The sequence below is a fragment of the Spodoptera frugiperda genome, chromosome 21 (genome assembly GCF_023101765.2).
Source record: "Spodoptera frugiperda isolate SF20-4 chromosome 21, AGI-APGP_CSIRO_Sfru_2.0, whole genome shotgun sequence".
NCBI classification, from domain to species: Eukaryota; Metazoa; Arthropoda; class Insecta; order Lepidoptera; family Noctuidae; genus Spodoptera; species Spodoptera frugiperda.
This window is the reverse complement of record NC_064232.1, coordinates 3588539-3599859: the sequence shown is the minus strand read 5'-3', so window position 1 is coordinate 3599859 and position 11321 is coordinate 3588539. Positions and strand designations below refer to the sequence as shown.

The window sequence follows — 11321 nt, the reverse complement described above, 5'->3', positions numbered from 1 at the left end:
AATAAACGTCCATACAAACTGACTGCATGCTTTCGTATTTATAATATTAGATAGTAAGGTTTCGGAGGACTTTTTTATTTACTTTCTCCCTTTATAGAAGAGGAATCATAATTATGCCCATCAGCTTATAATTGTCCCAAAGGTAGACAAACTGTTCAAAATTTCATCCCGATCTCTTCAGCCGTTTTGATGTAATTGAGTAACAAACTTGACTGCACGGTTGGTGCGGTGGCTGAGCAACTGGCTGCCGCGCAACGGGTAGCGGGTTCGATTCCCGCACGAAGCAACTCTTTGTGTGATCCACAAATTGTTGTTTCGGGTCTGGGTGTCATGTACATGTGAACTTGTATGTTTGTAAACGCACCCACGACACAGGAGAAAATCCTAATGTGGGGCAACGTTTTATTAAAAAAAAAAATATACACACATATAAACTCACAAACTTACACGACAGAATTCAAAATACGATACGTATCTAATATTTTTTCATTACTCTTCTGAGTTTGCAGCTATGACTAAAATGTGGTTTTTTTTTAGGGGACAAAATCATCCAATGACTTCCACCGCCTTGGGTGAGATGAGAAGGAGTGTCAGACTCTTACTGACTAAAAACCACCCCGTTCCTTCTCCCGCTTTAAGCTCGAACCCCGGTAACCCGCTAGATAGTCTGGTAATATGCAATCAACGAACTTTCACCCGAAACTTCGCAGATTGCATACTACAATTCTATTTATTGCGAACTTTCGTGAACAAAAATGAACGAATCAAATAAAGACAAATAAATAGGTATTGATTTGAAATTAAAAATAAAACCTTAATTTTATTGTAGCTTTCGTGAGACATACTAAATTAATTATTATGTTATCGGCTTACTCACGTAGTGTTTTGACGAGGAACGCGCTTGCTACTGTGTGTCGCGTAATGCTGCTCATGAATATGAGCCTCTAGCATGGCTTGAAACTAGTCGAGTTCCTCGTCAAAACACTACGTGAGTAAGCCGATAAGGTTTCATAATAATTAATTTAATAAAACGTTATTTCAAGTAATTCTATTAGTAAATCAATAAAACCTACGGCCGCAGAATAAACGAAACTTGGCATTCGAGAACCGGAGTACCTCTTAGAGATATATGGCTATAGGCCTCTTAGTCCGTTAAGCATAGATAAATCTCCGTTTATCGTTAACTCAGTTATAATCCGATTAGTTACATAATTATTCAATTGTTTACGCGTTAAGTGTGACAGATTACTTGACCGACGTGTGATTACTACTTAGTTGTTATCTCATGTCAGCTTTGCTTTCTAGAAAAGTATCGCTATATCTTTGAAGAATTTGTTTGTTTGAACGCGCTGCAGAACTGCTAGTTTTTTTTATGGAATACACCGGTAGACAAGCATACTGATCACCTGATGGTACCTGATCCTCGATTCCCCAACAACCCTTAAATTTCTAACCACCAAAAGCCGGCAACTCACTTGTAACGCCTCTTGTGTTTCAAGTGTCCATGGGCGGCGGCGATTGCTTACCACCAAGTGATTCGTCGGCTCGTTTGCCAACTATTCTAAAAAAAAAGTGTCCATGGACGGCGGCGATTGCTTATCATCAGGTGAAACGTCTGCTCGTTTACCGGTGTGTTCCATAAAAAAAAAATCGTTGTGGAGAGTAAAGCGAAGATTTCGCAAAATCCTTTCGAGAACGGTAAAAATATATCTTTTTTTATAATCGCACAAGGTCACGGATAACTGGACTTAATAAAAAATAAACCGGATTTCTGAAACGAGACCACTTTTTATAAAAACTGCTCTATATCATAAATATAGGTACCTTTATTCATGTTCACGGGTTGTCACACAACTGTATTGTTGGTAGAATGCAGTTTTATTTTTGTTAAAAATTTGGTAAAAATAGTAAAAACTATTTACAAACAAATACTTTGACGTAATTAATTATGTATTTTCATTGTTTATTTTAAATCCGTATCGTAACGCCTTTATCACCATAAGGGTACGGAGTCGTACACATTACGGCACGTAATGCCACTGTACAATGTACACCCACCATTTGTGTTATAAGTCCCATGTAATAGGGGGTGAGCCTATTGCCATATACCGGACACAATTCTTAAGTGTGGGAGAGCCATGCTTCGGCACGAATGGGCCGGTTCGACCGGAGTGATACCACGGCCTCACAGAAAACCGACGTGAAACAACTCTTGCGTTGTGTTTCGTTGTAAGGTTACCGGAGGCCCAATTCCCCCCTTTCCAATCTTCCCAATCCCCGATTCCCGAACAACAACCCTTAAATACCTAACTCCCAAAAAGCCGGCAACGCACTTGTAACGCCTCTGGTGTTTCAAGTAATACGTCTGCTATTACCGGCTTGTTTCATAAAAAAAAATCCAGTCTCCGTGCAACTGAGAATTTTTCGGGAAATCGAAAAAGACCCAGCAATACCAGTCCCCAATCTTCCTAAGCCCCGATTCAACAACCCTTAAATTCTAATCCTCAAAAAGCCAGCTACGCACTTGTAACGCCTCAGATGTTTCTACCCCATTTTTTACCATTGCGCCGACCCTGCAATTACATGAATCCCATAAAAGTAAGACACAACCCTAAAATAACTGTATTTTTTTGGAGAAATAAAAAGTAAGAGTGACACTTGTCTTACAGTTAAATTTCAATATTATGTACAGGTATAATTAAATGACGCATTTTTACATCTGGCAATGACCTACACGGATACGTTAAATATCGATGATGCAAACACTGTACAGAGTCGTTAGTTGAATAAACAAGTGACTCGAGCGAGGTCTCGAGTTCGATTCCAGGATTTGACAAAGTGGTATTGGGATCTTATCTGGGGTATATTACTTTAGTACTAGAGAATTTTGGCGCTACCTACTGTATGAGCCGAGTCTTACTAGTTGATTTACCTGAAACTCCACACATTATTATTGGAAGCAAGTATAACAGCTCACGCATAGGACCCATTTAGTTTTAAGTCAAATTTCCTGGTGCTTGGCGATTGGGCTTCTCCCAGTTGTGCAGTCTCTTTTGTGCCTTAAGGCTTAAGTCATTCTGTCTCCTGCATTAAATTCACCAAGGGAAGTGGAAACTGTCGTTTTCTTTTTCTTCTCGTCTTAAACATCTTCTGATTTAATTTGTGGTGGGATCCAAGACAGTCATTCATGTCCCTGGGACGCGCCGGACTTCAGTGTTCCGGTGTTTTCATGGTTGTATCTACTGTAGATCCTGGCTTACAGGAGTTGCAGCGGTATGGCAGGTCGTAGCGGGCTTGTCCCATTAAAAATAAATCGCCACACTTGGCAAACGGTTTGCAGATTACAATTTATAATGTTAGGTTTTTTTGAAAACGCTGCTCTGTCAACTTTACCAAAAACAACAAATTGTCTTTTATTCTAGCGTTGTCCGTTTACTACACATTTACTACCGCACATTTACTAGCAATAATAACTACTAGCAATTTACTAGCAATTGACTGCACGGTTGGTGCGGTGGCTGGCTGCCGCGCAACGGGTAGCGGGTTCGATACCCGTACGGAGCAACTCTTTGTGTGATCCACAAATTGTTGTTTCGGGTCTGGGTGTCATGTGTATGTGAACTTGTATGTTTGTAAACGCACCCACGACACAGGAGAAAATCCTAATGTGGGACAACGTTTTAAAAAAAAATGATTACTCCAATTCACTATAAGTGCATTAAAAACATTCCCACACACTACGCGTGTAGATATAACCGCAAAGCCAAAAATTATGACATAACATAACAGTGACTTAGCTTAACCTTGGAACCGCAGGTCAAATGAGTTACCGAGTTGCGTTGAGAAGCAACTAAATGACGATTCCAGTTAGCTCCGAGGCCATACGTTCGCTTAGCAAAGAGCTGAGAATACAACACTGTTTATAAAATCGTACGTTATAAAGAACTCTGTATTAATCTGTTAAAGCGTGAGGTGAGAGGTGACGGCAGATTAGACATACATTTGGCACTAGCTCACCATTAAGTATGGGGCTCCGGAGCAGGTCTATTATGAGGACTCGGTGCCCCTTACAGGTGTTGAGGGTGGCCACCGGGGTGGTCTTAGTGAGGTAAAAATCCCACACTCCCTAGTCTTTTATACCCAAAGTTTCTTTTATGAAGGTTTCCCCCCGTTATCCAAAAAAAAGCTCATAATAAAGTGTGGGACAGCCATGCTTTGGCACGAATGGGCCGGCTCGACCGGAGTAAAAAACTACCCCTAACCTAAGGGTCTACATAAACCTTTTAAACTGCCATCTCAAATAGTCAAACTTGGCTGCTAAGCGTGGCGATTACGGCAGACACTTTCTTTTAAGTGTGGGAGAGCCATGCTTCGGCACGAATGGGCCGGCTCGACCGGAGTGATACCACGGCCTCACAGATAACCGACGTGAAACAACGTGTTTTGTTGTGTGAGTGAGGTTACCGGAGGCCCAATTTTCCCAATCCCCGATTCCCCAACAACCCTTAAATTCCTAACCGATAAAAACACTTAATTTTATGTTAAAATTTCGTAACTTAGAAAATAATCCGTAGTTGTACTTATAACGACTCCAACAAACGACGGCTACCTGGTTTTATCAATTAAAAAAAAATCATTTTACGGTAGCATTAGTAGACACAAAAAAATTGTGGGTTTTTAGGTCCACCAAAATGACCTAAATTCCTATAACAGCATGTTTATTGGAAATAAAAAAAAATCTTCTGCAATTATTTACAACTATCTAGTAAAAATAATATTCATTATATATTAGTTTAATACAACAGTCATATTTTATAAATATGTGACCAAATAATTCCCTACATCTATCTAAACACACATACAGCGAATCCGAACAGTCCACACGACGAAACTTTTGAAACGTTTTATTTTTATTTTTAGTATAAAAAATATCATTTCATAGCTAGAAACAATATGAGTAAATAGAAAAGTGACTATAATTTAGCTAAAAAATAAAAATCTTCAAATATGGACATACAGTTTCAAGTTATTATCCGAACACCCATATGTGTAATGACCCTTTTATAATAACCATCGGGAGATATACAAAATTAACTTAAAATCGCGCATATTAATGGAGACAGAGGGACTCTTCATCATGAGCAGCGTGCGCAGCCCACTCCAATAGCAGATTATTATTTTATTATACCTATAGCAATTAAACTGAACATTAAACAACAGTTTTCTCAAATCATAATATTATACATTGAATGAATCATTTTGCAGCTGAATCGCCATTCAGTCATAAAGTTACGTAAAATCTATGTTTTATTTCCAACAGATTGCTTAGCGACATGTGGCTTGCTTTTAAATACAAAATACAATATTAACTTGCATAGTTTAGTCACTAAACTGCTATAATGTTAGGTTTAGGTAGCGTTTTACTCGGGTTTACCGGGGCTTCGGTTCGAAAAGCAGGAGTAGGAACGGGGTGGTTTTTAGTCTCTTGGATCTCCTGATGGTAAGCAATCGCCAATCCATGGACACCTGAAACACCAGAGGCGTTACAAGTGCGTTGCCGGCCTTTTGGGGATTCGGAATTTAAGGGTTGTTGAGGAATGGGGGATTGGGAAGATTGGTTAAATGGGTCTCCGGTAACCTCACTCACACAACGCAAGCGTTGTTTCACGTCGGTTTTCTGTGAGGCCGTGGTATCATTCCGGTCGAGCCGGCCCATTTGTGCCGAAGCATGACTCTCCCACACTTAAGATCACGTCAACCCGGGTCTTTTCAAGGTCACAGTGAATAGGTATTTTCTAAGTCTGTGTGCTCCATTTTCGGCCACATCTTCGTTTCGCCGTCCTGGCAGTAAGCGGGTTGTTGGACAAACGCAGACTTATCAACGGTAAAAAAAATACGTGGCGACAAATATAATTCAACTCGGCCGGCCATGAACTTTTGTTTACGGTATCATAAAAATAGAAGAAAAAAAAGGAAACCTCTATATCTGAATGATTAAGAGGAAATTGCACTCCGTTATCAAACGACATCCCGTCCCAACAATAACTAATTATATGCCTTATCACACACACATCCTTGGGTAATAAATAAATGCTTCTGAAGACGGAAACATGACAAGATACACATAACCAGTTTACCTAGGTCTCGCTGTTAATGATCTCTCCCCACGTGCGAGGGTCAGCTTACATTGGTTTTTGTAGCTTGATCTAACTGTGGGCTATCTACGTATTGTTTTAACGTTCAAGGCAAGTCGTGTGACCGGTAATGAACTTAGGACTTTTGTTTTGACTGTAAATGCAACAATGATGTAGTAGTAGTAGAGTAGAGTATTGACACCTTACTCTTCACGTGGGCATTTATCGAGGAAGGCTATAGGCTATAAAACATCACGCTACGGGTGAAACCGCGCGGAAGTAGCTAGTTAATAATAATGACTGATAAGTAATCTGCTGCCCAGCAATGCTTTGCTCGACCCGGGAATCGAACCCAAGACCTCTTGCCCGGCAGTCGCACTTGTTACTCCTCGACCAACGAGGCGGTTTTATGGAATTGATGTCAAAAACCGGGATCGATCCAGATATTTTTGATTAGGATTGGTTTTATGATTTGTAGCTGCAGGGGTAAGCAAAATCTCTGATGGAAATTAACCTTTTAAACTATATAGATCTCCAATATGTGGGAAACGGAACGTGAGTGTAAGAGTGAGATAGAAGTATGTATACGAGTGATAGAATGATAGTGAAATGTTAAATTCAAATTTGACAGAGAAGAGTGGAAAAAAAAGACGACGAGAGCTAGCCGTAAGACGTTTAATTTTGTAAGACGTTTAATTTTTCAAGAAGAAATACAATTTAATTTATTTCAAGACGGAAGCTTTTCTTTTCCCTGCCCAATATCCCACAAATATGTATGTCAAACATGGAGATTTCGTTAAATCCTCTTATGTAGTCTAAGTGTGGGAGAGCCTTGCTTCGGCACGAATGGGCCGGGCTAGACCGGAGTGATACGGTACGACGGCCACACAAAACCAACGTGAAACATCGCTTCGCATCGTACCAAGAGAAAGCTCAAGTTATGTTTGGAAATCATTTCAACATGTGCAAGGCAGGCTCTTGCACTGGTATTCTACTGGACCCATTTTTTTAATTGGGGAAAATCATCCAATGACGGCTCTTGCCTTGAGTGAGGCGAGAGGGAGTGTCAGACTCTTACTATTTTTTTTTTAAAAACGTTGCCCCACTTTAAGATTTTTTCCTATATCGTGGGTGCGTTTACAAACATACAAGTTCACATACACACGACACCCAGACCCGAAACAACAATTTGTGGATCACACAAAGAGTTGCTCCGTGCGGGAATCGAACCCGCTACCCGTTGCGTGGCAGCCAGTTGCCCAGCCACCGCACCAACCGTGCAGTAAAGTAACTACCACACACACTAAACACACTAAAGTACTGATTAAAAACCACCCCGTTCCTACTCCTGCTTTTCAAGCCGGAGCCCTAGTAAACGCGCTCCGCTAGGTAGTCCGCAGCTCCATTCTACTGGCCCTAAATATTACATGGGGCTTGCAACATAACTGGCGAAAAATGCTGTGTAACATTATATAAATGTGCACTATTACATAACCATTCGAACTGAATGTCGCAACATTATACATACATATCGTCACGCCTTTAATCCCCGAAGGGGTAGGCAGAGGTGCACATTGTGACATGTAATGCCACTGTACAATGTACACCCACTTTTCACAATTTATGTTGTAAGTCCCATGTAATAGGTGGTGAGCCTATTGCCATATACCGGGCACATTTCCAGACTCCGTGCTACTACTGAGAAATTTTCGAAAATCCGAAAAAACCCCAGCAATACTTTGCCCGACCCGGGAATCGAACCCGAGACCCCTTGTCCGGCAGTCGCACTTGCGACCACTCGACCAACGAGGCAGTCGCAACATTGTCTTTATGTTATATGTAGCCTTTAGGAAATAAATCTAGAACTTGCGAGTGTTAATTGTCGGATTAACCTCTTAGGTTAGGATAAATAACAATTTATTACAACTATTCAATTATAACAATTATTGGAAAAAATGTAATAAATTGTTATGTGAATAGAAACAATTTTTTTATTAGGATTATTAGTTTGTTTTCATATTTTAGGTTTGAATAACGCATTTTTGATTTTAATAATGAATTAATAAAAAATATTTAAATGGCGTAAACAGTTTTGAATTACGTGAAAACACAACAAAATGTTGTTCCTATTCACCCCGTTTTACGGTATTACATCTTCGTAATATAGCTACACTGCATATCTCTGGTGAAAAACACCCATAACCCATTTTGCACATATTTTTCCAGTCTCATATTTACATAATATTAGGAGATACCTTATAGACATTTTCCAATAAAGTTAATGAATATAAATTACATAAGTACATATAATAAAACATAAATCAATCACATCAATATCAAAATATAATTAAGTCAAAGTCTAAAATGATCATTAAAATACATTAAAACATTATATAGAAACATAAATAAATCAACCTATTCATAGCTAACTGTGCTAATAGCGTACTTATTTTCATATAAAACTATTACATTCATAAATAAATGGGGCACAAATAAAGATATAGTTACAACTACAAAGTCGTTTACTTATGTTTAATGGGTCTAGCCTAGAGTTGTGGACTACGACCCTATAAGAAACCTAATAAAATATAATCATTAAAATGTCTGCCGCCATTCGTGTGGGAGAGCCATGCTTCGGCACTGCTGGGTCGGCTCGACCGGAATAATACCACGGCCTCGCGGGAAAACAACGCTTGCGTTGTGTTTCGTTGCGTGACTGAGGTTACCGGAGGCCCAATTTCCCCACTTCCCATTCCTAATCCCCGATTCCAATCCCCAAAATACACAACGCACTTGTAACGCCTCTGGTGTCCATGGGCGGCAGAATTCTTACCATCAGGTGATCCGTCTACTCGTTTACCGGCTTATACCGTAAAGTAGGATTATGTAGGTACATAGAGAAAGCTCAAAGTTCGGTCCAAAAAATTCTGGACCGACATCGTTAATCGTTTGATCTCTAAGTATTGTCATCTCATTTGACAAAATAAAAAAATAAGTGTTTAATATTTTTTCATTACCTAACTGTCGGACTAAATAGAGTTTTAATTTCATACCACGTCATCGTCACTATAAAATCGATGTTGTGTGCACAACATAAACTAACTTTGTAATAAATAAAAGCATTTCTTGTTTATATATTATTGCTGTTAGTTTAGTAAATAGATCATAGATAGATTGTTATTTATTTCACATTATCGTTGTTACGCAATTTCCTGGTGCATAGATAAATATGTAGGGATTTGTACATTCGATGTTTATGTGGTCTTTGGGTCATAAGAACATGTCATGTGACTGTGTGACATGATTATTGACTCCAGTTTTTTCTGGACGCATTTACGATTTCAAACTGGGGCCTTAGTCTGCTATTAAAATTGTGTCAGAATGGTCGATCATTGAGCAGTGCGAGAGGGACGGAGTTATACAACCTACATAGCTCCGTCCCTCTTGCACTGATCATATGTGATCGACCATTCTGTGACACAATTGTTGACTAGCAGACTAAGGCCCCTGGTTAAATTCAGTGAATATTTTGTCATATAAAAGGGCAAGAAATATAAATTATGTATCATCAAAAACAATAAACATGAATCTCTCTCAATAATAAAGATTACTGCTTACAATTTCTTTCTATTAATTTATAATTCTTAATTAATTTTGTTTGATATTTGGTGCAGATTTTTCCACCCGGTCGAGTGACCCGGTGCCCCTTATAGCTGCTGCGGGTGACCAACGGGGTGGTTTTAGTGGGGTAAAAATCCCACACGTTTCCCTGTCATCAAAGAAAAGTTTATTTTTTTTTCTTTATTGTTCTATAAATTTACAAATACATATGTATTACAAAACACTTGTCTGAAACCTTTAAAGGTTTATGTGACAGAGTGGAGAAAGCAAACTCGCATGCAGTATGTTACATTAAAAATTAAATACGTAAACACCATAGGTATTTTTATTACAAGTGACATCACACGTTAAGATGTGATGTCACTTGTGATAAAAAGTGATTTCAGGGTAGATTTACATTTTGTATTATGTTACTTTTATTTTTACTATCGTGAGACATACTAAATTACCTAAAAATTACGGTTTTCTCGCGTACATTAATGGAGAAAAGCTCTACTAGTTTCGAGTCACAGAGGGATTCTTCATTATGAGCAGCGTGCGCAAACGCGGCGACGTCAGTAGGCTGTGCGATGTCGAAATCTCTAACTAACCGTGATTTTTAATTAATTTATTATTTATTAAATTATTGACTGCCTCGTTGGCCGAGTGGTTGCAAGTACGACTGCCGGGCAAGGGGTCTCGGGTTCGATTCCCGGGTCGGGCGAAGTATTACTGGGCTTTTTTCGGTATTTCGAATATTTCTCAGTGGTATTGCTGCTATTCCATGGGACTTACAACATGAATTGTGAAATGTGGGTGTACATGTACATTGGCATTATGTGCCATAATGTGCACCTCTGCCTACCCCTTCGGGGATTAAAGGCGTGATGTTATGTTATATATTAATTTATTAACTTCTCCTTTGAGGAACAAAACAGCTTAAAATAACATTGTATTGTAATAATTTATTTCTGATAACTTATTATCTGAGTTCACATTGAAAATTCAAGGGTGCGTGGAAACTACATAAAAACACGTTATATCATATTGTTGTTTATTAACAGTTATTACATACTAACCTTAGCCCACAGCTTTGCCCGTACGAAAAATAAAAATAATAGAAAAGAGCTTATTATTTTTTAAAAGCAATGCAATGTAGCTGTGACATCTTCTGTGTTGTGTCCAAAGTTACCCATTAGGTGATCTGTCTGCTCGTTTGCAACCGATTCCATGAAAAAATTGCCTACTTATTACTAGGAATGCACGATCAGTTTCGAGCCCGACCGGGACCCTTAATCATGAGCAGCGCGTGCTAAGTAAAAGTTTGAGAGAATAGAATAAAAACTGTTATATTGAAATTGAGCTAATCGATCTGTATTTTTAAATGTTACTAGCTGACCAGGCAAACACCTAAAACATTCTTTTCGTTTCTTCTCAAATCGTTCCAGCCGTTCTCGAGTTTTAGCGAGACTAACGAACAGCAATACATTTTTAAATATAGAGATAATATTAATTACCTAAATGTAACTTATCCTGATAACATAACTTGTAACAAATTTACAATACATAATAATGTTAGGTATTTTG

At 38.8% G+C, this 11321-nt stretch overlaps 1 protein-coding gene across 1 annotated transcript in view; it reads right to left on the bottom strand.

Annotated features, from left to right (window-relative positions):
- LOC118280360 (scavenger receptor class B member 1) overlaps positions 1–11321 on the bottom strand; it is a 67158-nt gene that overhangs the window by 40883 nt on the left and 14954 nt on the right. The gene's annotated exons all lie outside the window — the stretch shown is intronic.